The sequence below is a fragment of the Ciconia boyciana genome, chromosome 2 (genome assembly GCF_034638445.1).
Source record: "Ciconia boyciana chromosome 2, ASM3463844v1, whole genome shotgun sequence".
Lineage (NCBI taxonomy): Eukaryota > Metazoa > Chordata > Aves > Ciconiiformes > Ciconiidae > Ciconia > Ciconia boyciana.
Genome location: NC_132935.1, coordinates 122,456,301 through 122,483,211, shown reverse-complemented (window position 1 = coordinate 122,483,211; position 26,911 = coordinate 122,456,301). Strand labels below are relative to the sequence as shown.

The 26,911-nt window shown below is 43.9% G+C and overlaps 1 long non-coding RNA gene across 1 annotated transcript in view; it reads right to left on the bottom strand.

Moving 5' to 3' along the window:
- The window catches only part of LOC140647080 (uncharacterized), a 32,387-nt gene extending 5,677 nt beyond the window's left edge, over positions 1 to 26,710 (bottom strand). The window contains exons 1-2 of the long non-coding RNA XR_012040661.1: positions 26,469 to 26,710; positions 24,399 to 24,457 (exon numbers count right to left, since the gene is read on the bottom strand). This is a non-coding gene — a long non-coding RNA (uncharacterized lncRNA). The remainder of the gene's footprint in view (positions 1 to 24,398; positions 24,458 to 26,468) is intronic.
- Between the last annotated feature and the right edge of the window lie 201 nt (positions 26,711 to 26,911).

Here is a 26,911-nt window from a genome sequence, read left to right as displayed (position 1 = left end):
AACATTTATAAAAGCATTAGTTTGTGACCAACAGGCTTAGTTTCATAGGTTATATTGTTCCAAAATGAAGGCAAGATTACATGCATCAAAAATTACAGCTTGCTTTCATTTTTAACTGAGCAAGTATCTTCTGGAGGTTATTTTAAATCTCACCCTATTCTCCAGTTCACATGCCTGTAGCGAGATTTTTCTCAGAACATACAAATAAGAAGTCATTGAACTCTCCTGTTGACATGAGGTCAGAGAAGGTTTCCCAACCATGAACTGGTCTAATTTTGGAGGTTTTTTGCAATATGCTTCAAATGAAGCCCTTTCAGACTAAGGACATCTAATGAACAAGGAGCATGCCTTTTGGCTAACGTGTTTTCATTCCATACCCGAAATGTGGTATATGCAGACAGATGGAGCAGTAACTTGCAGCCCTTGTGAATAAACAGGACTAAAGGCACAAGTCAAGACAGGCTTCCCAGAAGTTCAATATGGAGACTAACATAAGAAAACACTATAAATGTGCTTGAGATTGACAGTTAAGGTGAGATCAGCCTGAGAAGCCCTAAAAAGACCACACTGGTGATATCTACACCCCCCATTAAGCAAAGATCCGATTCCTTTCCAATCCAAGAGCTGACTCGTGACATCAGACTGCAGTCTTCATACCGCCATGGTGAGGGCAAAATTACTTTTTATGCTCACTAAATGCAGATATTGCTCTCCAGCTTCAGGCATCCGAAGGGCACGATCCTCAGCGTCAGCAGGAAATGACGGGGCTGTGCAGCAGAAGGAAGGGTGACGAAGTCTCAGAGTAAGAGGACTGAACGCCATGGGGATGACTCGACTGTGAGTTTCTGGCACATCAAAGACAAACCATGCTTTTATACATACGGACAGGAAAAGGAAGTTCCACCCCTCACCAACCGACACCTAGAATTGTCAATTATCTCAGTTGTCTCACTGAGAAAGAAAGAGAAAAATGTATTTTGGAGCTGATTTTAATTAATAGTTTTGCAAATCTATACTTCTTTTTTTCTATAGCCCTTAAGAACAGAACAAGTTTTCTGGAAGGCTCCAGACCCAGGATGAACCATGTGTGAAAAACCTGACACTTTTCTTCAAACAAACCAAAAAAAAGGAATGTAGAAATTGTATGAAACACAGTCCTACTTTCTTCTCCCACTGAGCAGCAACCAACCACTCAAATCACTAAAGAAAACAATCTGCAATTTTCCTCTAGATGAAGAGCATAGTGGTTTTTGATACATATGCATGTAACTGCAGCTTTCCATGAGTACAATTAATCTCTCTAACACAGCTAACAAAAGAAAACCTTTTTAAAAATATAAAGCTGAAAAAAGGGATCTAAAGCTGAGCAAGTGGAGAAAGGAACAAAACGCAAAAGCAGCTCCAATGCTTAAGGCAACCTACATACACATCATCTATAGATGAGTCTCTTGCTAGGAAATGCATTTATATGGATCATTATCTTCACACGATACCTATGCATTCCAGAAGCATTCAAGTGACCACATTATGCATGGCTCAGCAAACCACTTACATATGCACGTGGGTAGCTTTAAAGAATCCTGAAATTATGTCAACAAGATGGGGAAATGAGGGCTTCCTGTCTAGGGAGAAAAAGAATAGCAGAGAGCGCGTACAGAGGGCTGGGCCCGTCCCATCCATTGTGTCGGACATAAAAAGCAAGACTTGCAGATGAAGTTAAAAATATCATTTTGACTCAATAGAGGACAGATGTAGAAAACATCAACCCTGCCCGTATGCAAAAGATTTCATAACCACCTTCACTGTGCAGCTCAGTTCGTATAGGGAAAAGCTGGGAGAAGGCAGCAAGAAGAAAACAATAAAAGACTTTAGCGTAGGTGTGGGAAGGGGGAGACAGATGTATGAGCAAATTGCTGTGAAAAATGGGCCGGTGATGGGTTGGGGCTGAAACAGGAATTTCTGTGTGTGAGCTCTGCAGAGCGGCAAAGCTTGGGAACCACGGCAGATCCCTGAAGAAAAGAAGACAGATGGACTTCACTAGAAGTCTCCCAGTTATGCCCCCGTACAGCTCCCTGATGTTTAACATGAGCAGCACAGCATGCCCAACTGGTCCAAGAGCTGGCTGGACCACCTCGCCACTGCCACCCCTTGTCGCTGACTCGCAGCCTGGAGAACAGGGCTACCAACAGCAGCCCTGGGGTCCTCTCTGAAAGGGCTCCAGGTACCCCCAGATAGCCCCGCTGAAGTACTAGGCACTGTGTCACGGTCAGATGGGGCACTTTGCCACTTCAGCAAATTAGGAAATCCTGGAATTAAGCCCAAAAAGCACTCCTGAATCCTATGTTACCAAGCCCTGCCTCTCCGGTATTTTAAAACTGTATTTAATGGAAATCCTTTAGATGGGCTCCTCAAGCCTGTGCCTGCACGGCACACATCTGGGGATGGGGACCAGCTCCGTGCTGTCACAGGGAACTGGTTCCTGCTTCCTGCTGATAAGGAAACACACTATACATTAATCTCCTTTTACAATATCATATAAAACCTTAATTACAACCTCATGCCTCCACAACAAACGCATCACACATTTAATTCATGCACAAATGTCAGCCCTCAACAATTTTTTTTAATGTGGCCGAGTTTGTAATTAAGGGTTTGCATTATTCGGCAAGTGAAGTATTAGGGCATGACCACAGAGCCCAGCTCTACTGCTATTTCCTGCAGGATTTTCTCAGATATAAGCAAAACCAGGACAACTGACCAGATACATTAAGGAGATCATCTGCATGGTCAGAGGTTTTACAGAGCTACAGCTGGAACATAAAACCCTTTGTGATCCCCAATCAATGGAAATAAGCAGAAAAGCACTTCATTTTAACACCTAGCAGATGTTCCAGTCCAGGTGACCATTAATCCATGTGCTTCTCCCTCTTTCTTCATGTCATTTTAAAGATAGACCTATCTTTCTTCTTTTTACAGATACTTAAAAAAACTAAACAAACAATTAAGCAGGGTCCTTGGTAGCAGTGCTTAAAACCGAGATTATTTTTTTTTTTTAATTGGATAACAGAGGCATACAGTACAGGGTTTACACCTCTCAGTCCCTCAGCCAACAGCAGCCTTTCATTATCCAAACACAGGTCAGTCCTGAAAATAGGAACTCAAAAAACTTCTCCAAAATTCACAAGAGCCTTCTCTGCTGGGTTTGTGGTCACTTCTAGGTGCTCTTATCTCTCAGACAATCCCACACATGAACTTTGCTGTTATCTAATGATCTTTGCTAGGAACACACTGAAACAGAGCTGCATGCAAAATTCTTTTTTGATTTAAGCTCAAGTGATGAACACACCATGTCTACCTAACAGCACACAACTAAACTAAAGGCTGCTGATCTACTACAATGTTAAACAATGGTAAAAACTTCCTATTTTTGGTTCTTGCTTTGCTATCCTGAAGTCAAGGGAATGTAGTTCAAACAAATTTCCAGGCATTAGCAAATAATAACAATCCTTCCAGCTGTTCCAAACTTTACAGCAATCAGCTTTTATCAAGCTGAAAGGAAACCTGGATTCACCAAAACACAGGTAATCTGGGCTGCTATAAATATGTACGACAGCCTCACAATTTTGTGGTGGAGAGAAGACGCTTACATTGGAACATGAAATAAATTCACTGACTAGGCAGGAAAAACATTTCAAATAAAGTAGGACACACAGAATCGGTTATTTGCTCCTTCTCACCTGAACATAACCATTAAACAATTTTTAAATTACAAAGTTATCATAGTAAACGGTCTTCCAGAAGATCACGCGACAACAATGCATTGACTCTGCATCACATGCAAGGAGACTAAATGTGACTATTACTCTTGGATAATTAGCCTCAGAGCTGCAACATATTAGATGAACGTAGGTAGTGTCATTGGATAGGCACTCAACAAGACATACTGCCTTGGTTAATCACATGCGATTTCACCCTGTCATATCCAAAGCACTAAGGATAAGGAGGCTTTGGAATGTTTATGTAGAAAATATTAAACTATGAATAAAACACTTTGCCATCAGCAATGGCAGTGAAGCAGACAATGTTCAATGTCAGAATTTAAGATCACAAAAGCCATAAAGCGCAAAAAAGCCCCATTTTCAAAACCAAGTCATTGGATTAAACCAAATCTGTAGTAAATATCTCTTTTACAGATTTTATCTCATGTAATCATCAGAATGACAGACAAGAATCTCTGATTTTTAGGAGTGACAGACTTATCATAGGCTTAATCTCAGCAAGCCTATTGGAAGCAGGAATATATAGGAAAAATAATTAGTGCGTAAATGTTCTTTTTGTAGAAAATATATCAAGCAAGAAAATGTATTTAAGATCTAGATATGAAGCTAAGTTAGCATATGTATGGCTGGGTACACTGGAAGAAGCTGGATACGTGCTGTATTGCAGTACAGGTTCTGTACAGACACCTGCATTCCTTCGAGTTACTTAGGAGATATTGGATAAAAGTCCAATCAATGATTGAAAGATGGGAAACAAAAGGGAAGCACAGGCCAATTTAATTAGGTTCCTACCCAGGCTTATGACATATATTACAGCAGAATTTATCGGCCAAACTGGCCAAGGCTCCATTGTCCAGGGAACAGACTGAGAAAGTACAAGCCTATACCTCAAGGGCCTTCAAAGCTAAGACTTAGCAGGTGAAGAGAACAAAATAATAAGACAGCGGATATGGTTATTTCTAGTCAATCGGAAGAGACAATGACAGTACTCCATCTGCTTAGCTACAATCCATGTTGCACTTCCGACATGACAAACAAACCAGAAATTCTGCACTGAATCTTTCAGGAAGTGGTACCCCAATCATAGTGATCTACCAAGATGAGAAGTTAGTTAAACTATCTTTTTCATGATTAGAATTATTCTGCATCTATCTTCTGCATGATTATAAATATAGGTAAAAATCATTAAAAGAGAACAAGTTTCACCAAAACTATGAGATTTTCCCCTCAATAAAAAGACTGCCTACAGTCATTGGCTCTTGATTAGGGGACACTTTCCGAGATTGCCTTCATAGACTGTTGGGAATGAAGCCTGCCAGTACACCAGCTCAAAGAATAGTACTGGCCTATACTATTGAGGCTGACTCCAAGATCTAAAGCAGGGCTTAGTGAATGCTTGCATAGCACTTTGCAGAGAAGATCACTATCTACATCTGGTATTAGCCTGGGAGTCAGAGAACTACATGGGACAAAGGATGTAGGCGGTGGCAAGAACTGCCCCTCTCTATATGCCAAGTACTTGAAACTGGTGTAGCTTTCAAAGGGTAACAGAATTGAAAACACGTAGTCCACTGCTGAGGAGAAAGAAGAAAGGATGCTGCACTGTTGATGCTCTTCTACCATATGCTCGGACCACTGAAGCCATTGTTTCATAGGCTTTACCATTAACATTAGCAGTCTTTTTCTTCTTCCTTCCCTTAGTAAACATTACTGATACCTAATCAAGAACAGTTTTTCAAGAAATCTTTTAATTCTGAATAGCTTAACAGAAATCCATGGGTTTCAGTTGACAGAAAAGCTATCACTGCATATTGTCAGTGCAGGAACCCTACCGAGCGGCAGCAAGTCTGACCATCCACACCCCTGCAACCAGAGAGAAGGGACACGTCACGCTTGCCAGAAATATGTTGGTCTATGAGCATTATGCCACAGCAACAATTGAAAAAGCCATGATCAACGTTCTCCCTAAAAATAAGGCAATTCAGAAATGTCACTTCCGCTGTCACAGTTTATGTCACTGAAGTGTCACTTGGAATTAATATTAGCCTAATCAAGCCAATTATAGAGTACTTACAGTATTTAATAAGCTCTTGGATTTGACTTTTGATACGAAAATCTGAATATTCCTAGATGTTTTATGAATTTAAAATGGTTAAAAGTTCAACTCCAACAGAGCAAGGACCTTGCAAGATGTTCTCAGAAAAACCCCTCTGCTGTTCAAGCAGAAAATGATGTGTCGCCTTGCCAGCCGCAGGGGGCTTTTAGCATGGCTTTTGGCAGTGACTCAACACGAGTGCAAGACCTGAGCCCCCTCTCACCACACCCTGAGCGCTTCCAGCCCCTCCACTGGGGGCCATGGTCTCATGAAGGATCGGGCTCTGCTGCTTGATTTCGGAGGTAGCAAAGGGTCACAGACAAAGCAATGCAGATGCATGGAGATGCTCAGGCCCAGAGACACCTCCTTCACTCGAGAGGTACCCCAGCTCCTGGTTCGGCCATGCAACCAGGACCACCTGCAGTTGCACGCTGCGGTCCCTGTTCATCTAGCACTGGAGATGAGGTTTGCCTGAAAAGCTGCACGCTGCTGCTCCGGAGTCAGAAGAGGTACTTCAACACTCCCACTCGTCTGCTGCAGAAGCAAAACTGGGCAGAAATTTTTCTGTGACATCTATTTTCTCCTTTCTTTAGTACGGAGGCTAATGAAGAGTTTCATGTACACGTAATTGTCATGCACAGTAGTTTAATCTCCCTATGCGGTGTTCATGGTCTAAACACACAAAGAAGATACGTTGATTCTCACAGAAATTAAGTGCTAGGGCACAAAACAAGCAGGAGGGAGGGACAGAGATGTTATTTCCTCGAGGAAGAAAACCATACCTTTGGGATAACAGGTGCCCTTGAGGGAAGGTCGGAGCAAAGCTGTGTCAGGAAGTGACTTTGCCTTTTAATAAAACACAATCTACTAAATGCAGACATGGAAGGCAAGTTGGTACAAAGTCACATTTTTCTTAACTCCTTCCACCCCAAAAGGCAGCACTCCCCCTCCCATCAGAGCAGCAAGAGAGGCGGCCTTGGAAGGGATGGAGATGAGGGGCTGTATGCAAAGCATAGTCGCCAGCCCTTTCCCACGCACGGCCCAGCGCTCACCTCTCCGGCAGAGGCAAAGGCTGTGCCCCGCGGCCAGCATGAGGGTCCCTGCCTCCCCCTCCTTCAGGTCAGGCTACTTACAACATGCCAATCACCTTCAAACCTCTTGCCAGCAACGAACAGGCATGATCTGCAGAGGGGGAAATTCACCATTTCAGCAAAGAGAAAGAAAAAACCCACTGCCTTGGCAGGTTTTATTTATTTTAAAAGGGATGGGTGTTTGGAATATTTGCAGCAGTCCTCAGGGAGACAAATGAATGGTATGTCCACGGATAAAGTGGAAAGGGGTGTATGATACAGACATTTATCACATGCACGTTTATAAGCTACGTGTGGTTTATAGCATAATTAATCAGTAGGTGTCTCCTATTCTGTACCCAAATGCAGCCTCCCATCTTTCCAGGCACATTTGACAAATAACTAATTTATATCCTTCTGCGATCCAAATAATCTTCTCCCTGATGGAAGATTCTGAGAGAAGTAATTCAAATTCCCGCACACGGGAACTGAAAGGGTATTGAAGCGCTGTCCCTGCACATCCGTGGTACCTGCCTGCTGAATCCCTGCAGGCTCCGAGGAACATTCGCAGCCACATGCACAAAGCCACACAGAAACAGAAATATATGTACGATTGTGTATATCTGACTTGAACAGAACAGAGAGATGGGGAAAATTACATCGTTAGAGGATCACTGCTGCTCTTCAGCTCTCACCCACCAATGCTACATGTTTTTGTACTCGATCCTGACTCTTATGAGTATGAAACCAGAGTCACAATCCGGAGAAGAATGGGCCCCTCCTTTTGAGGTCAGTTAATCAGAAATCAGGAGACACAGAAACATACATTTATGAAAAGTAAATACAACACAAATTGGAGGATTTTTCCCCTGCAAATAATCTCACTTGTGTCATATACAGAAAAAAGTATTCAGCTCGATGTAGGTCCCCTCTTTGTAATTATAACTTGCCACATTTTCATGATTTCTTACTCTATATTTACTATTCTGTTTTGCTGCTGTACAGAGTTTCCTCTATTGCAATCAGTGTGGGTGTCTGGAGTGTGAGCTGTTAGATTTCTGCTCCTCCCCTCACATCAACATGCTGGAGGTTATCATAAGCAGCTACAGTAAGGATGCTGCTTGGAGGTTTGCAAGATCGCACACAAAAACATAAGTCACTAGAAGGAAGAATTTTTTTCCCCTTAACAGAAACTTCAAGGAACACGTACATATGATTTCATGGGAATAAAAAAAATAAATAATGTGCAAATTATTTGTGGGTTTGTAAGCCCTATGTAAGCAAGACACAATGTAGTGAAGCATCCACTGAAACACCGTTTTTTAAGATTCAATTAGAGGAGAACTCGCTGGACTTGGAAAAAGCCAAGAGTTAAGTGTCATGCAGAAGGGCTACACCTACCTAAAGAAAAGGAAAAAAGTATTCCTCACATTTTGGACATATCCTTTCCCTCAACATGTAAATAAAAAGGAAAAAAGACATTTTAAAAGAAGATGATCTATGTATTTACATATATTTTTATATACTGCTCTATGTCAACCCACAATTGATCCTGCTTTGTAGACAATCACGTAAAAAAGGTTAACTTTTCAAAAAATTAAAGACTGCTCAGAGAAAATTACAATGATATATTTTCAGAAGAGGCCAAATCACAGCTTTTCCTATAAAGCAGCCCCATATCACTTTCTACTTTGCTCCCTTCTCATGGATGCCTCACAAAGCATTTCCATTTTACACAAGGGCGCACCCAAAGTTCAGATAAAAAGGAACCCTGCAATTGTTCTTCTTTATTTAGAAGGCATTAAACACACACAACACAGGATAAAAATCCTGTTGTTCTTTAAGGAGCATTAAGGAGGAGCAATGCCTGCAGCTTATGTCTTTTTGTGTGTATTTTATCTGCAAAATACCAGCACACAGGCATTCCTCAAAGAACCTATGTAAATTTTATCAGGGGATCATTTCTAATCCCTCCAACATTTCATCTCTGCCTTCAGCAGCTAATGAGTTAAAGATGATAAATACCATTAACAAAGGAAAGAGGATCTTTCCTTTGTTTCCCAAAGAATGCGGAAGCCTGACTTCTAGTAATGTATTTTTATATTCAGCAAAGTTCCCTAAGTGGACAATTTTGCTTCCAGCTTTGTTTATTATTCTACCTTAAAAAATGTTTTGATCATCCAGAAGACAATCATAGTATAAAAGTCATTAAAATTACTGTTTCCTATTGCTCATTGTATCTGCATGTGTATTTTCCCCTTATGGGAAAATAAGGGGAAAATGTACACTAAGGACACCCAACACCACAAAATCCATATAGTCTTTCTTCATTTCACAGAGAAACTCTTACCGGGGCTAAGAAGAATTATATATAATCTCAACCATAATTAGTCATTAAATATTAAACCACCAAATATTATGTGCCTGAGCTGCATTTCGGATGTAAAATTTGCCATTGATAATCCAAAAGGGGCCCAAATAAGCGACTGATGCCACAAAAAAAAATGGTTTCAGGTTTGTTAGTTTTGTTTTGACAAACAATGGGTAAACCACAAAATATACAGCTTGGTCCCACAATCTCTCCTTATACTGGTTAATGTTTAGGTCTTCAATTAATTCTGAAGGGATTATTTTATAGAGCCAGGAAAAAAGGAATCATTAAGCACTAACAGCAGTCGTAGCTTCACGCACCGATTTCGTAAAAGAGGGCTGAATGATACAAATATTGCATAAATTCATGACAGAGTTTACCAAACAGATTATAAGTTTGCAAAATACCAACAAAACACATTGACTCAAGTATATAATTAAAAATATATGGTATTTTATTGTTCTTTTGAACCCATCAGTTATGAGCCTTATTGACCTCTTCTGTAATGAGGGGCAAATGTTCTGTATTATTTGGCAAACAAAATTCCCAGAAGTAACAGACAGCAAGTTTTCCCAAGAAAAATGGCTCTATTAAAAAGTTATTCACAAATGTACTCATTTTAAAGTTACACAGATTTAATTACTTCATTTAGATGTTTTGTAAAATCTACGCATTTATATTTGAAGTCTCACAGATACTAGCATTACTCTGGAATTCTATCAGAAAGATAAGAGGAACAATCAATGCATTAAAAAATACGACTATCTGCAAGTATAGCCTGGATCTAATAAAAGAGAAAATAATGCAAAGTTTTATATAAAAGTGCAGTTTGGCTTTTAAGTCTTTTTTCCCCCTCCAGGTTTTACATACAATTTTTTTATTATTTATTTTTTGTCTTTTGGATTGGGACACTATTAGCGAAAGAAAACATTTGAGGAACAAATGTTAGAAATATTTATGCTTTTAAAATATGCCAGGTAGTCAAGTTATTAACATGTCCATTCACACCCCAAATTAATACAGGTCTGGCAACAATCTGTACCATTTTAAGTGAAGCGCCTGGTATATCGGGGAGCGTTCACAAGGACGGGCAAGCTAATACACAGTGTCTCAGTATATAGAAAGAAGACATAGTGCAGTACAGCAAGGGTTTTTAAGCATGTGGTAAGTCAGAGGCAAATTTTATTTTAAGTTTTCAATGAATCTGGGGAAGAGTAAGGTCCATCCACCCTATTCCAAAGGCTGCCTGCTGAAATCCCATAGACTGGCTTACGCAGCACTTCCAAAAAGAGCCCTGCTCATGCCCCTGTTGTTTCCTTCAGAAAGGTAGAGATACATCAGGTAGAAAAGACAGACGCAACCTGATTCTCAGCTGAGGGTATTACTGTAGGATATACAGCAGAAATTATGCTTCCTTGCATAATACAGTATTCCTCGCAGTGAGAGACTAATGGTCATTCGCACACATAGTAATGGAAGAATAAAAGGGGTGGAGAAATAACTGTTCCTTTCCAAGGAGTTACATTACCTTTCTGCACATTTCTAAACTTTTAACCATAATACACAGCTGGTGTAACCAGATGAAAAGGATCTGTAGCCGATACCAGAATTGTTTTCCCCCTCCTACCTGTGACAAGCTAGCAAAAGTGCATACCTCTACATTTAAACGCATACAGCCAGACTATATTGCAATACAAGTGCATACAAGGACAGACATTCACGTCTTGCATTTGTCTGAAGGCAATCCTAAACCTGTATGATGCGAAAATATCTCATATGGTACTGATTATAAAGACTTTTTGCCATATGCTATGACCACTAATATTTTATCACTACTTTTGCAGAGTAAGCTGCAATTAAAGAAATAGCATAAAACCGAAATATTTTAAGTCCTTCTGTATACCCCACCCTCTCCGAGTTAAATGCAGACAGCTATAGAAAGAACATGCAGTGCTATCTATTCAGAGGCAGTACCATGAATATATTCAATTTAAAACTGAGAAGCATAATCTTGAAAAAGGGGATACGGCAACTACATTTCCCACCAGGGGCTAGACCTCACCTCAAACGATACACTACACGCTCTTGCAAGCTGAAATATTTCTTCCTTCCCATTAAAAAAAAAAAATAAAGAAAATCTGCGGCTGCAAGGAGGAGGAAACGCTTACCTTAATTTTTTTGCAAAGAAAAAACCCAACAAAAGAGCCCAGCTCCACCACCTCGAACAGAAAACGCATCTGAAGACAGTGCGGAGAGCGAGCGAGGCGGCAGGCAGCGCTGAGGCAGGGGCGACTGCTCGCGCCCCTTTTTCCAGCAGCAGGCATGACAATGCGCGAACACCCCCTCCACATCACAGCAGGCAACTGTAGCCAGGAGACAGAGGTGCTTAAATTAGAAAACCGCTGCCAGAGGAAATAAACGGGAACCACAGCGACCCCCTCGACCCCAGCAGCTATCAAATCCGGGAAGATATAGTGCACATCTGTTTTACGAGGCCCCCAGGGAGCTCCAACTCCAGCTACTTACCCTGTCTGCATTATTAATAGATGTTAATGGCTCCATTATATCAAAAAGAAGCCTCTTCCTCTTTATAATATGGAAATTCCAAGTTTAAAAAAAAAAAGGGCAAAAAACCCTACACACTGTAAGGCAGCAAAACAGCTTCTTGGTCCTGCTAACTGCAGAACTGCACCCCCCCTCCACCCTGCCTTCCCCAGCCATCCTCAATGTACTCATTTGGTAGCCAAAATCGATTCAAGGCAGTAAACAACTGCAATAAAGCAAACAGGCAGACAAAGACTTCCTGCCATAAGGCAATTCCTGAATACACGATTTCCTTTTTAATAAGGTTCTGAAAAATTTCAGCTAGAGCATATACATATATATTTTAATGCAAATGATGCAGTGTAAAGAACAGAATAAACCCACACCATTCGGATGTTTCTTGCTTATCTAAATACATGGTTTTATTTCTTCAGCAGAAGTTATCTGTCACCTCAAAAAGTATTATTTAGACTGACTCGATGACAAAGTATCCTCTGTCAAGCCTTTGATTTAGTTGATGAATAAAGGAATGTGATCCTAAAGTATCCCTAGGCTGTGTTTTTGTTAATGCATGGATTTCCTCCGGGTCCATTCATCCTCAAGGTAGGTGTACTGCAGTCATGCACCAAAGTGTCAAAAGACCTTCCACAAAAGATATTGACCTATTTTAATCTGATCCATGTATAAATGCTATGGAGCTACCACTGGGAATAAAGTGAACCAAGGATGTATTTTTAACCCCTTTATAGCACTGTATGCGGGAAGAACAAATTCGCATCAGTAACAAACGTATCCTCAAAGACCGTACAACAACATAGTTTGCTTTAACTGGATCTCTTCCACTGATGTTAAGAGTCATGTGAAAAGCTACGGCTTACTCAAAGAACCAGGCTCATCTTCTCTGCAGTTTAGTATTGCTATCCGATAATTTTGACCAGCTTTTTAAAAATCAAGAAAAGCCAAAATGGTAGGCTTCACCTCATCAGCTTTCACTCCACTATACAAGATACCGATTTTAAATCAAATATAAAGCCACCGCAAGGTCTCGAACTACAAAGAAAAAAAAAGCTGTCCTTAAGGATGGCAATACCCCAGCATTAATTGCGTGATGAAATTTTTGCATATGGGGGGGTGGGGGGGGGCAGGCAGGGAGAGCGAACGTGTCAAGAATCACCTTCTCGTGTTGCAGATGCATGCTGCAGCTGTTTGCTGGCTTTCGACAAATGAATGAGAAGTGCCACTAATTCTTCCAAGACAAATGTAACCGATTGGCTTTGTTGCCTGCTTGCCTCTGCGGCTTTTGAGACCACGCAAGTACGCTGCAGACGCGAAATCACAGGGTCTGGCTGTATTAACTGAATTACAGACAGCACTGATGTGATCATCTTCATCTCTCTCTCGTGCTCTCTAATTATTTATCCAGATCAAGCCTGACTGCTGGAAAATTAGCTCTCTACAGGAGGTAACCGAGCTGAAAGGTTCTTTTTACCAAGAAATGATGGGCTGGCCTCTAGCAGTGCATACGCCAGCGTGCAGTTGTAAGGAAATGTCACAAGATGTAAATTTGCAAGTAGATTTCTCTTCCTCCCAGAAAAAGTAAGACATTTTTAGAAGATACGAAAACATACATATATTTACACAGACACACAAAATAAGTAACTGTCCAAATTCCTGACCCTGAACTTAAAAGAATTTACTTCGAATGAGGAGACGTATATTGGTCATATCCTCTTTTCGTTGCTTTATACGTTCATTCCCACTTGCTTTTCTACAAACAAGTTGATAGTATTTCACTTACGCAAGGATTTCACTTCTTGCCAGCAACTGCAGAGACCAAGTTTTAGTTCTGATGCTTAGGGGAAAAAAAGACACCAACATTTTAGTCACTTAATCAAACCAACTTACAGCAGAATGAACAAAGCATAAAAAAAGGAGTATCTTTTTAAGCTCAAGATACTGCTTTAGCCTGTAGCAATCTAAAAGCAACTGCGAATGTATTTTTATTTTCTATTTATTTAATCTTTTAAAAAGTTATTAAACCTTCCAGACAAACAAGGGTAGGTTAAAAGGAATAGCTTTGAAATTATATTCTGATTAGCAAGACTGTTATTATGAGTCAATTGCTTTACTGCATGTGTATATGGATGTACACATTTTTTAATATACACTTTAATGCACACTTTGGTCCAATTCTAGTCGCATGTAGGCCAGTATAAATTTTAGTGCTAGAGAGCTTTAACTTACCATTTGAAGCATTAAACACACAAAACATTGATATTAAAACAATGCAGCTAAATGAAACATAAATATGCTGAATTTGATACCGACAAGCTTTGGAACTTAATTGTTGAAGGAAAAAAAAAAACCACCCACAGCAGATTCTAGGCTAAATCTCTTTGCTTGCTGCATTTGCAGCAGTTTCAGTATGTCAAGCCTTCCCCGATCTTTTAATTGCATTGGGTGTTATGCATGCCAGGGATGGGTGAGAATAGTTGTCAACCCACCTGACTGCAGAACAAAGAGCATTTTTTCTTCCAGCATTTGTAACTGATGCTCGAGCCACACCCTGTCGTCCTTACAGAACGCACTCTTTCTCACATTTTCCTTTTTCCTACTCACACAGAGGGATGATTTCTTCCCAATAATAAAATATTAGCCATTCTCTAGAATCACTGTCAGGTTTCACCTTTTATGGAATCCTCTGCAGGTTTATTTTTAAGGGAGGGAGAAAGGCTGCAGGCACAGCTGCGCTTCCCACAGCATGGGGAGTCCCCAAGCTGGGATGCCTCGACACCCCACAGCCCGGCTCCCCTTGCCCCCCGTGGGATGCTGCCAGCAGACGAGGAGCCTCACCCTGCTCACTCGGTCACGGGAGAGGGCACAGCCTCCAGAGCACAGTTTTAGACCAGGCTGATCAATCTTGGGATGTGAGGACAGATAAGAAAAGGAAGATAGACAAATGCAAAAACAAGAGGGGAAGCCCTGTCTGGCTCCTCTTCCCACCAGCCCCAGGCACCTGCCTGCGGGATCAAAATGCTCTGGGCAGCAGTAACCCATAATGCAGATTTACCAAATCACATGCTCCCCATCTTGCCCCTCAAATCCTCTGACAGCTCAGAGTTTGCAAGGTTAAACTCCTCTCGGTCTGGGTGAGAGCCATGGAAAGGTTGTTCCCCCGCTGCTCTGCGCAAAGGCCCTTCTGCCTTTCGTTTCTCGCCTACGCTCCCATTAGCACTGCAGATCACACACAGTGCCTGGCCCCTCCAGAAACAGATACAAGAACAAAAACCCTTGTAGGTTAGCTACACAACACCCAGAAGCATACTGTAGTTTTTTGCAGATTTGTATAAACGAGGCATATTCCTGATTTGATCTATTTTTAACATAAGCAAGCAACGTAAAGCAAGATGCACACAATGCGAGAACTGGTACCTGCAAAGCAACCCACGTCCCTTTTTCTGCCTGTCAGAAACATCTCCTGCATCACCTCAATTTTCTATTCCCAAAAGTCTAGAGGCAATCAAACACCACAGCTTCTAGCGCTGCCCTCACCAACTTTTTCATGGGGTTGTAGCAACAACTTGGCTGCATTTTTCATCGCTCCATAACAGCAGGTAAGCCGTAGGCATCCTTACAGCCAACAAGGCAGCCCTTTCCCTCTGCATTTCCCGAGGCATCAAAGTTATACCTTCTGACCTAACGAAAGTAACAGAAAAGGTGTTCTTCCCCAAGTTTCAGGACAGGTGGAATGAAGGAACAGTTTGACTTAGCCTGGATTATTTTTGCAAGCAGGAGTAGAGGGTTTACTCAGTCTTTTCTGTTTCCCTGACAGAGCACATGCATCTAATGTGCTTTCCAATCTTAGCCCAACAGGGCAACGAGCAATGCTACGGCCTCTGTGAGGTGTGGCAGAGGGCTTTTTTTGTTTGTTTTAAAAAGAGCTTTTGTTCAGCTGTTCCTTGGTATTTGATATGTTATCATCCACCAGCCACGCACCACCGAAGGGAAGCCGCGCTGCTCTCGGGCTACGGCTAGATTCTGCGTCAAACAGCACAAAGAAACTGTTGCCGCTTTAACCTTTGAGATGCAGAAAAATAAAACCCCTTTACCTTTTGATCACATGATTCTTGAATAACCAGCAAAGCCAGCTTTAAAAAAAAAATTAAATCTGTATATCCCAGGACACATTAGACTACCAACTGCTGAATGTTCTCGTTACTATTTTGAAATGGAGTGTGGGTGGAGATACCTACTGAAGCTTTCTACTGCTGCTGCCATTGCTGCTCATCGGGTCTGTGTTTTCAGAAATCCCTGCTCCTAAGGAGCCTGAACTTGTATCTGCACCTCTTCTGGGACGCATTGAAGGCACGAGTTCTTGCACCATCTGTTATTTGCAGCACCACTGCACGGGGATGCCAGCCTGTGACAGCACCCAGATCTGCTGCAGGCACAGCAGCAGCCAGGGAAGAACAACAAGGTGAGCCATGAGGGGAAGTCATCAAGACTGAGATGGCAACTGAGAAACACACAGGCAGCAGATTATGTGACACTGATGTGACTAGGCAGAAGCTGACAGTCAGTAGGAAAAACCCCAAGCACTTTCCATGAGACAGCAGATTAGTGGCTTTTAAGGCACCTTGGTAGTGAAGGCAGCGCAGTACGGGAGGAGGGACTCGCACCCCAACTCCGCAGGCTCGCTCCACTGCAGATCGCCACACATTTCCGCCAAGCCTCGCAAGGATTTAATGCACGATGGACACACATAGCACAAAGCCAGCAGCTGCTCTCCTGCAACTGCTGGCAGTGACTGGAGGTCCTGCATGTATCACTGGGGCAGTACACGTACCAGATAGCAGCAGAGGCTTTCACTCGTGCAACACACTGCACCCTGCTAGATGTCCCTTTGCGCTCTGGTTTCTGACGGAAGGGTTTGCTGAATTTGCTTGTGGCCTCCAACCTGTTTTCCCAACACTGTTGGATTACCTTTTAAACTGATCAACCCTGCTCAAGGTTTAGGCAAATGGGCTTTATACAGTCACTTTAATGTTGCTGAAAATGCACCTGCAGGAAAACTAGGAGGTCTCCAGAGCACTGACATTGCATGAGTAGACAAGCCCTAAAATAAAACAAAGCAGTACAGGGCACCACAGCTCTCAGTGTAAACAGGTACACGAGTGCTCAACACCTTTCTAAGAGAGGCTAATGGTGAGCCTGTGCAGTTTATCCACTGTGAGGTGACTTTCTTCCAGTGTAGTAGGTGTACCTGCTGAAACCAAAAGCAGAAAGCCAGCAGATTTTAATGGGAATAGAACTGAGCCAGGAAGCACCAGGATTTGTTAGTTTTTAGATCACAAATATGCTGTTAATCCCATTACTATTGAACCTTTGCAACAAACAGGCTGTTTGCTGTCCAGCTGGACACCAGCCTCTTGGCACAGTGATGGTGAGAAGCGTGCTCCCAGATCCCCTGCACCCAACACACTCGCAAGCCCCAGTGAGCCCCCTGCAGCACCCAGGTGACCCACCCATTCCCTCTTCTGATATATGCTGCACCTTTCCTCCCAGAAAACTCCGCTCACTTCCCTTTGGCTTTCCCTGGCAGGAATCTTAATGCTGTGACCTCTCTGAAGACATGCCCTCCTGCTTTTTTTTTTTTAAAAAAAATTCCTATCTCTAATTGTGCTCAGGCACATTTATTTATACCACTTTTCATTCTTCATGCAAAACTTCAACTCTCTGTGTGAGTGTAAAGTTGTTGCTGTAGCTCTTTGGGGGTTGTTCCCTCCCTCCCAACCTCCTTTTCTTCCTTTGAAGTCACTTTCCTACTTAAAAAAGCCTGCCAACCCTGCAAGCTGTTTCTCGACCATAGCCAATCCTCCCGTTCCTTTGTCAGGAGCACTGGACTGTCTTTTACAGTCAGAGACGGTGATGATAAATGACAGCCTCCATAATCCAGCAAGTGATGCTGTCCAGGGGCAAAAGCCGCAGGCAGATGTGGAGCCTTCCCGCTGAGCGCACTGCAGAGGGAAGAGGGCACATCACTCACAGCAGTAAATCCCATCCACGCTCTGGTTGCTCAGCTCCAAGCAGCATCAAAGCCCCCTTTGCAGGCTACGGAGCACACAGCGCTTCCCAGTCACTTCTCTGGCCAGCAGACATTGCTTTCACTTAAAACACAAAACAAGGAAAAAACCCTTTGTTCCCCCAAAAGGAGGCTGCATGCAGCCCCATACATGCTTTATTTCAGCAGGCTCCGATATTGACAGCCAGCTGGATAATGGATTCAAATGCTCTGGGGATCAACCTCTTCACCCAGGAAAGCCGTCCCTGGTTTTTGGAGGAGCCCATGGTGAGCAGGTTTGGAGGAGTGGAGATTCAAACCACGCTTCCCAGATCACCCCTACAAAGGGGGTTATGAAGCAGGAGTGCCAGCCAGGAGCACACTGCACTTCTTCCCAAAGGGTCACCAACAGCTTTACAAACATTAGACCTCACAGCACACTCGCAAGAAGTCGATAAACATCATTTCCACCACCTCACCCAATTCTTCGCCTGAAAAGCAATGCTGGAGGGAAGCTTATCTATGTGTCCAAGGTCAGGCTTGGCATCTGTGACAGATTGAGCTGTCCTAAGTCCCTGCACATCCAGCCTTCAATCCTAGAGTTAGTCACCAGGCAGTGCCTCTAACTTTTAAAGAGGAAGCTTTGAAGGAAAGTGTTGGTTGGGGTTTTTTTTTGTTGGTTTTTATTTATTTATTTTTTATTTACACAGCCTAGCTAGAGAACCACTGGAAGATGCGATGAGGCTGTACTTCTCAAATCAGCTGCAACATCATCCTGTCCTTTGGGAGCAAGCTTTGCCCTGCCAGTGCCAGCTCCAAGCTCCTCAGGCTGTGCCCATCCTCAATGGCTCTCAGGACCAGTAACATACCAGGACCAGGGCGGGGGAAAGCAGGGCATAACTCACACTAGAAGTGCCTGGGTTTTGTCCAGTTTTCCATTTGGTCCTTCCTTGGCCCACTTGGACCTGGTGATCGGTCAACAGCAGAGATTTAAGATACAGCCACCAGCACCTTCACCAATACAATACCTACCACAGCATGCCAAGAGTGTTTCCACTGGCTTCCAGTAGACCTGCAAGTCCTCAAGGGTGACTTGCATCTCCTCTCTGTTCCTAAGCTCTAGTACCTGCTCTGGCACAGTGAGGCTGCCGAGTGCCTCCAAGCAGCTGTGCGACATGAGTCACTAACTGCTAGGCAGGTATTTTTCTTTCTTTAGGCCAGAGTAACCCTGTTCTGGTAAGTTATCTAACTCTGAATTGGAAAGTAGGCGGTAAGAGACTTTCATGGTGCCTTTTGCAGACCCTCCTCTCTGGGGAGGACACTGTGCAAGGGGAAGGGGATGCACAGCCGCTACATGACTGCCAGCGGGGCATGCCTCAGCTCAACTGCAGTCAATAGCACTGCTCCCCCAGCTGCAGTGATGCCAGAGCTTTTTGTCTCAACCTTGTGAATATTTGTTTTAAGAGGTCTTGATGAGTCAAGTGGCTCAGGATGAAAGTCCATAGCATGCTGGCAAGGTGAGTGAAAACAGTGAGCTTGTGCTAACAGAGCTGTTCAAGGATGCAAGAAGTACAAGGTGCATGTCAAAGCAAAGGCCGCTCAGCTTAGCTAATGGGACCACAAACCAGCACGGATGAAGGACCAGGGCAGAGCTCGTGCTGCTGTAAGCACAGCCAAGACAACTGGAGACAGCCATTTTCCTCCAATACACTCCAAAACTGCCCGTGGCATCATTACCTTGACAGTTAACCAAATGACTTTTCTTTCAGTTGCAGTCTAAATCTAGACTAGATCTGTCTTCAGAAGCATTCTCATTTAAGCTCACACTTTAGTAAATCCTTAAAATAATTTGTTTCTTATTCGTCAACCTGCAAGACGAACACTGGTTTTCACCAGAACAAAGAGCAGCCAAAAACTCAACCAGACCTATCCATCACCAGGTGGGGTCCACAGGGGGAAGGTGTGACCCATCAGGACAGCAAGGAACTTGGGTGCAGCTTTGCACCTTCCTGTACATAAAGCCTGTATCATCCTCCAAGACTTGCATCCCTTCGTATGCTACCCCTTAGTAGCAAAGATGGAGAAATTAAATCTATTCAGCAGGGAAAGCAGTCTTTGCCAATGAGAAAAAAAATACCATTTTTTCTCATCTCTGCCTTCCTTGTTCATGTTTTTCCCTCTTACACTTTAAGAAAAATTAAATTCCAAACTTACACAAAAATTAATAGTATGTTGCTGCATTACTATGGACCACATTCACTACAGAGGATGAACAGCACAATTCCACAAGAGCAACTGCTGCTTTACATCAGCTAAAGAGGTCACCATTTATTTTTTTATCTTGAAATCGATGGTTTTGCTCTTTAAGTATAAAAATATTAAAATGGGATCAGGCCCTTCAGCTGAAATAAAACAACAAAATCCAAGTCTCTTGGCTTGTTAAAAAGGCCAAACTTCTTCCAAAACACCCCTTAATTTTAATTGATTTATATGCGAGACAAGCAGTTAAACAGAAAAAAAGAACAGACTCCCAGCTATTTTTCCACACAGTAAGACCCGCTGGGCAAACAAAACCGTATTCATTATTTACCTTGGGGCAGGACCCAGAGTCCTTAACCAGGTTAAGGACCCTATTGTGTTAATCTTTACATTAGTCCAATGTAACATGCACCATATTTAAACAAAATAATGTCAATTCCTCTTTAGTAAGGGGGCTGGGCAGGGAACGACACACCAACCCCCTCCTCCCTACATACACATTGCAGTATAATCTGCCACCTTCTATAAATGCTGCCATTTGTCTTTTCTTTAGATGCATTGCAGGAATATTTCCATATAAGTCCTATTATAATAAAAACGACAGTGTGACAAACAGCTTTGCAAATAGGTCTGCTGCTCCGACAAAGCACAGACAACACACTGATTTGCGGAAACACCCTGTATAATTCACAAGCGCTACTAGTTGATTTGAAATCCAGTAAATTTAGGTGGTCGCTTTATCTTCTCCATCACGATACCTACTTCCCCATACAGAGCTGAAGAAGTAGAGCATGTGCTCTACTCCTGCAACCGTTCCCCCAATCCCTTCCTTCTCCTCCCCTCCAATTTACACTGATTACAGGTTTCAAAGTCTTAGAGATTAATTTTTAAGTTCTATTTAAAATGCTGATTTTTACTTGTTTCCTTTTCATCTAGATCAATACTGCACAGATGATAAATATGTACCATTTACCATTTATACTTTTTCATCTTAGCATTGAATATCCTACAGTAAGCTTAAGAAAAAGCAGTTCCTGGATAGCACTTACATTCCCCCTCTTTAGCCTATTCCCTGTTTTATCTATAATACAATACATAAGCCTGAGTGTGTTCTGTTAACGCAGACACCCATTATAACATTCAGATATTAAGTGCAGCTGAAAGGAACTGCATCTCAAAATGTTCACTGCTCATTTTCAAGTTTGTCTAATTTTATGATGATACTTCAGCGTATACATTATTCTTTGCAAAACAGTGCCCCAGTGTTAAGGCATCACCGCACCAGTTTTCTATTCAGTCTTCACCGAGAGATGAGAAGCCACCATTTTCTTTTCGATACATGCAAATTAAATTGTTTGTCTCTACAGAAAGCGTAAACCACAGAGAATTCTGCATTTCAGTGGTGATAGTGTCACCTAGCATTAAAAACAAGTATTAATTTGTAAATGAACCTCCTCAATCATGTTCAAAGGAAGTAATTAAGCATTTAATGGACTAACAAACCAGCACAAATATTAGTTTTATTATTTCCAAGGTACCTCACAACCATATAAAATTCCCCTCACACTGATGATCATCTGCATCAGAACAATCAGACTCTTGTACAACGCAGTTTTCAATAGATTCAGGCTTACCAGAGTCTTGCACAAGCTATGCAATTTATACTGTTTCAAATTTAGCAAAACATAAATAGCTGTTTACACATATCTGAGATTATTAGACTTGATTTTACATTCTAGAGCCTTAAAAAGAAATAACAGCGTCTTGCAAGTATCCTGCTTACGAAATGCTACAAAGTCTTTAATAATCATGCAGTATTTTCAGCATTTTAAAAAGCTCAAATTCATTTTTCTAGCAAGAGCATGTAAGAATGCCTTGTCTCATTACAACAAGGTTTTTAAACAATGCCTACATTTAACTTACATAATGCCCTAGGTTTGCTGTAATTATCTAGTAATTCCAACTATTCAGTAATACAGGAGACTTAAAGCGCAGCTTAGGAACAGCAAGATTTGTATTTTCCAGCAACCCCGTGAAACTCCGGTGAAGTTAATTCATTGCACTGACAAGAAAAGAAACCTTAAAAACAGCCAGGCAAAGGAGTTTAGCAGCTGTGTACAGGGCTTTCCTCTCGCTCGAGGCTTTAATAATTTCAACAGGCACTATTTCACAAATAATCTTTCCAACTCTGAATAGCCATGCTGCGACAGGAACCAAAGCAGCAAGAGTCGTGCCTCTCCAGTAACGCACAAAAATCCCGACATACCGGGCGGCGACTGAAAGATACATTCATTAACTTTGTTTTCCTGGCTTTAAAAAGGTCAAGTGGGACGCTGATTGCCAGACAATCACTTTGTTTCAGACATTTTTATTAGACAAAAGGCTTACAGTGAGCACTGCATTGTGCCCCACCCAGCTGCCTGAGGATTGTCATCTTCTCACTCCATTAGGCTGGAGGGCTGTATTACCATTTTCTAATTAAGCATCCCCTCCCATACATGCGTCTACCTTAAAAACACGCTCTCTTCTCTCCCTCCCCTCCCAAATAATCTTTCGGAAGGTCAGACACGAGGAGGAAAAACCCCCATGAATGAAACAATGAAGGAACAGGATAGTACTGACCTTTTCTGTAATAACGCCTTGCATCTCTCCCTCCCTTGCTGGTTTCTTAAACTAGGAAACCAATTCTTAAAATGAAGAATTACCAGAAGAAAAAAAAATTAAAATAACCCTTCTCCAAAGCACCCACTTCTCCCCCAAAACAGGCAAGCCTATACCGGTCAACTATTTTTCCTAAAAATATTTTGAGAACAAGGATTTTTCCACACACACGCCCTGCATCAACCTCACTCTATCTGCATATGACATTAAACGTAATGGTTAAAATACAATGAAGCAAATACTGTTTCCTCCCCTTGCACCATGCATATGTATTGACACTACTACACGAATGCACAGTATGTAAAAAGAATGTTTAAAACTTTATACTTATGAAACCCAAGTTATAAGATTTTCAACAACCACATGAATTTAACCACCTAATTAATAAGAAGAGTAAATGACAAGTTTCTCATGAAAGAATGTCACGTTTCTTTAATCACTATTTCTGCGACTGATTTGAGGCAGCCGTACCTTCACTTTAAATACCAAGTACACGCTATCAGAAAATACTGAAGACACTGGTAGAGTACAGAGACTATTTCCTGTTTTCAAAACAATTTTAAGTAATATCATGTTCTCCTAGGTCTCTCTATGTACACTCAGTTTAATTAAAAAGAGCTTGTAGCCCTCATCTATCTTTTAAAATGCAAGCCTAAGACTACCCAACAATAATATTATGTTAACACAAATCAAAATGGAGCATGATTTAGCATGATGTATTAAAGGGAAAATAATCAGGTAGGACACAGTTTTCACGGGAAGGCCCAATTCCCCCCTCCCTTCTATTTCTAAAATTGATCTTATGAGCATGCATTATTTCTCCCCTCCACAGCATCTTTTTAAAACCTATTTTACATCTTCAGACAGCCATCATGCATCTATGCAGTACTAAGTTTTCAGAAATGTGGACTTCTTTTCAAGGTAACATGCGGACATATTAAGAAGAATCATTACTTCTTACACTAATATTTCCCAGCATGTATTTGACAGAATCCTATTAACCCACAATTACTTAACCTGTGGTGAAATGCGGCCAACTCTTCCCTTCTGAACAGGCATTTAATCCGTAGATGTTTCATGCTGGTAAGACAGTTTATATTCTTATTACATTAAAAACACTATTTTCACATGAAATAAGTTGTATTTGTTACCATACCTTAGTTTTGCTTTGTGGTTTTCATCTATTCATTGACTGTTGAGTGGTACGAATGCAATCCTTGGGGTACCTACCTTCCGACACTTCAATGGCTCAAGAAAGGCCATAACATTGCCACAAATTAATTGAAATATATCTTATTCTTTCACAGGGAACAGGTGCTGGTGATGCAAGCACTGGAAATACAGGCAAATTCTTTCCTAGTTACTATTTTTTTTTTTTGTAGGAAAAGCAGAGCCTTTCAGATATTACCCATGATGCCTCCCAACCAAAAACATCTGCAATATGCTACGTTCCCCGTTTGTCGCAATCAACCCACCTATTTAAAGAGGGGAGGAAAAGAACATTAATCTACCAAAACCCACACACACAAACATTGGTAGGAACACCTCTTGTACTTACACGTTGGACTGAGCCGCATGCAGGAAGGTAGCTGTGGCAGTGCCAACCATGTTGAAGACCTGCAAGACCCAGGTATTTGTGAAGATGTTATTTGTTGGCTTTGTGACTTTCAACCATAAAACATCCCCTGCTTTCCCTGAACTACCTACAATTTTGCTAGTGATACTCTAATTTTAAATACAGTTTGTGAAAAACAGGATAAGGAGAAACGTTCTAGGTATTTCAGCCTCTTGATACTACTGCTGAAATGCAAGAATGCTTAAGAAACACCTGAAATGCATGTTCACGAATAATTATTTCCTTCCTGCTAAAGCAGCAAGGGAAAAAAAACCCGCAAGCCCTTATGCCATGCGTTTCACACCTTCAGGAGGTAATAACTCTGCTTGGTTAGGACAAATGGTAGGACACGCAAGGTGATGTTTGAAATCAAGGTCTCCTCAAACATACTTTTTCTTCTTCTCCCTCCAAGTAGGTCGCCCCTCTCAGCTGATTGTGTATAATTTGTCTAGTTTGTCAGAAAGCAAAAAGAACCTGCCCGGCTGCATAAAGCACGTTAATGCCGATGCTACAAAGAGAGCTAGTGCTCTACTGCAGGAGAGGGCTTGTTAAAAGGGAGCATCACCAACTACTGCCGTTTTAAACTTCTTTCTGGTTGTAGCAACCTGGATTTCTCAAAACCACTTCAGTAGAAGTAGCACAGCAAAGGCATTTTCTGGTGGTTCCCTGCTAATGACCGCAGCGAGCTACAGCTTGGTCACCGAACGACGACTGCACGAGGGAAGGCGAGCTCTCCTCCTCCTCCTCACCACACGCACCCAGCGCAGAAACTTTACGTTGCCATCCCCGCTGGGTTACAGCGAGATGTGCTGTATCGGTGTGGAAGCCTGACTGCTCATTCCCCTTGCGGGGTCCCTAGTGAGAGGTGGGTGCTGCGGGGTGCTCCCGCAGAGCGGGCAGTGCCCGCCTTGCCAGGGAACGGGCGGTGCCGCTGTTCTGGAACCTTCCTGCGCACGCCAGCGCAGTGCCTGCATCCCAAAACCTGCCCGGCAAAGGTGTGCTGCTGGAGAGCAGCTGCTCTTCCCAACACATCGACAATCGGAATTGGTTTTCTCATATACCAGCTTTTCCCAACAACATTTAAAAAAAAAATGGATTGTGCTTTCGCTTGATCCTCGTGAGGTAAATAGCAGCTAGAACGCGATGCTTGCAGAAGTCTGGGGGGGGATTTTAACTGAAAAAACAAAACCCCAAACCACACACCCCAACAACCGAAGCATTGCAAAACCATTTTCTCCGCAGCTGTTCGCAGGGAGGCGAGTCTTTGCCAGCCTGCGCCGCGCAGATCCGAACGCGCCGTGCCCGGCACGGGCGGCTAACTCGGCGTCCGCAACACTCGCCCGCAAAGCTGCCGGCAGGCTGAGGCAGGGCCACGCGCGTTTCCTGTGGCAGCGCGCACCCACGCCGGCCTGTGGGAGGGCAGGTGGCCAAGAGGAACCTCCAGGCGAGCATCCTTACCGGGCCGCGGCGGCACGGGAACCCGGTCCCCGGGCGCTTGACTTTTCTGCAGGCGGCTCCCCGTTTTAAGGAGTTCTAGAAACTTTCCGGGAAGAGCCCGGGGCGGGGGCCGCGCCCGCGGGCTGCCGTACTGCAGGTGCCGCCGGGCGCAGGCTGCCCCCGCCGCCCCGCCGCTGCCCGGCCCGGGCAGCCACCCGCGCTCCTCCGCGCCGGCACCGCGGCCCCCGGGCGGGCAGGGCGAAGCCGCTCCGCTCCCCTGCGGCGGAGCCGGGCGGCCGGCCGGACCTCCGGGGGTCCGCGGGGCTCTACCCACGGGCGCGGCGCGCCCCCGCCCCGAAGGCGCGGGCAGCCACTGGCCGCCGCCACCCCGAACTCCGCACCCCCGCCACCGCCGCTGCCCACGCCCCCAGCCCCGCAACAGGTACGGCCCGGGCGAGCCCCCCGCGACCGCCGCCCCCCGGCACCTTCCCACGGCGGCGGCGCCGCTCCCCCGCCCCCCACCGGGAGGGGAGGAGGGGGGGGCCGGAGCCCCGCGCCCGCCGCCCGCGCACTCACCCCGTGGCAGCCCCGGTGCGGTGCGGCTCGCCCACCTGCCGGGGCCTGGCGTGGCGGCGGCGGCGGCGGCTCGTAGCCTCCCCTGCTGCAGGAGGCAGGCAGGGGCGGGGGCGGCGGGGCCGTATATACCGGGCACCCCCGCCCCCGCGCGCGCTCGCGGGGCGGGGGGGAGGAGGGGGCGGTGCGGTGCGGTGCGGTGCGCGCGCCCGCCCGCCCGCGCGCGCGCTCGGCGATGATCAGGTGACGGGGCAGCCCCCTACACTGCGGAGCCGGGCGGGCCCCGCCGGGCGGCGGCCGCGGGGGGGAGTGCCACGCCACGCCACGCCACGCCGCGCCGCGCCGCGCCGCGCCGCGCGCTGGACGGGCGGGGTTCCCGAACGCCGCGGGGGGGGAGGGGGGGGCGGATCGGGAACGGGTCCGTTCTAGAACGCGGGGTCTGTGAG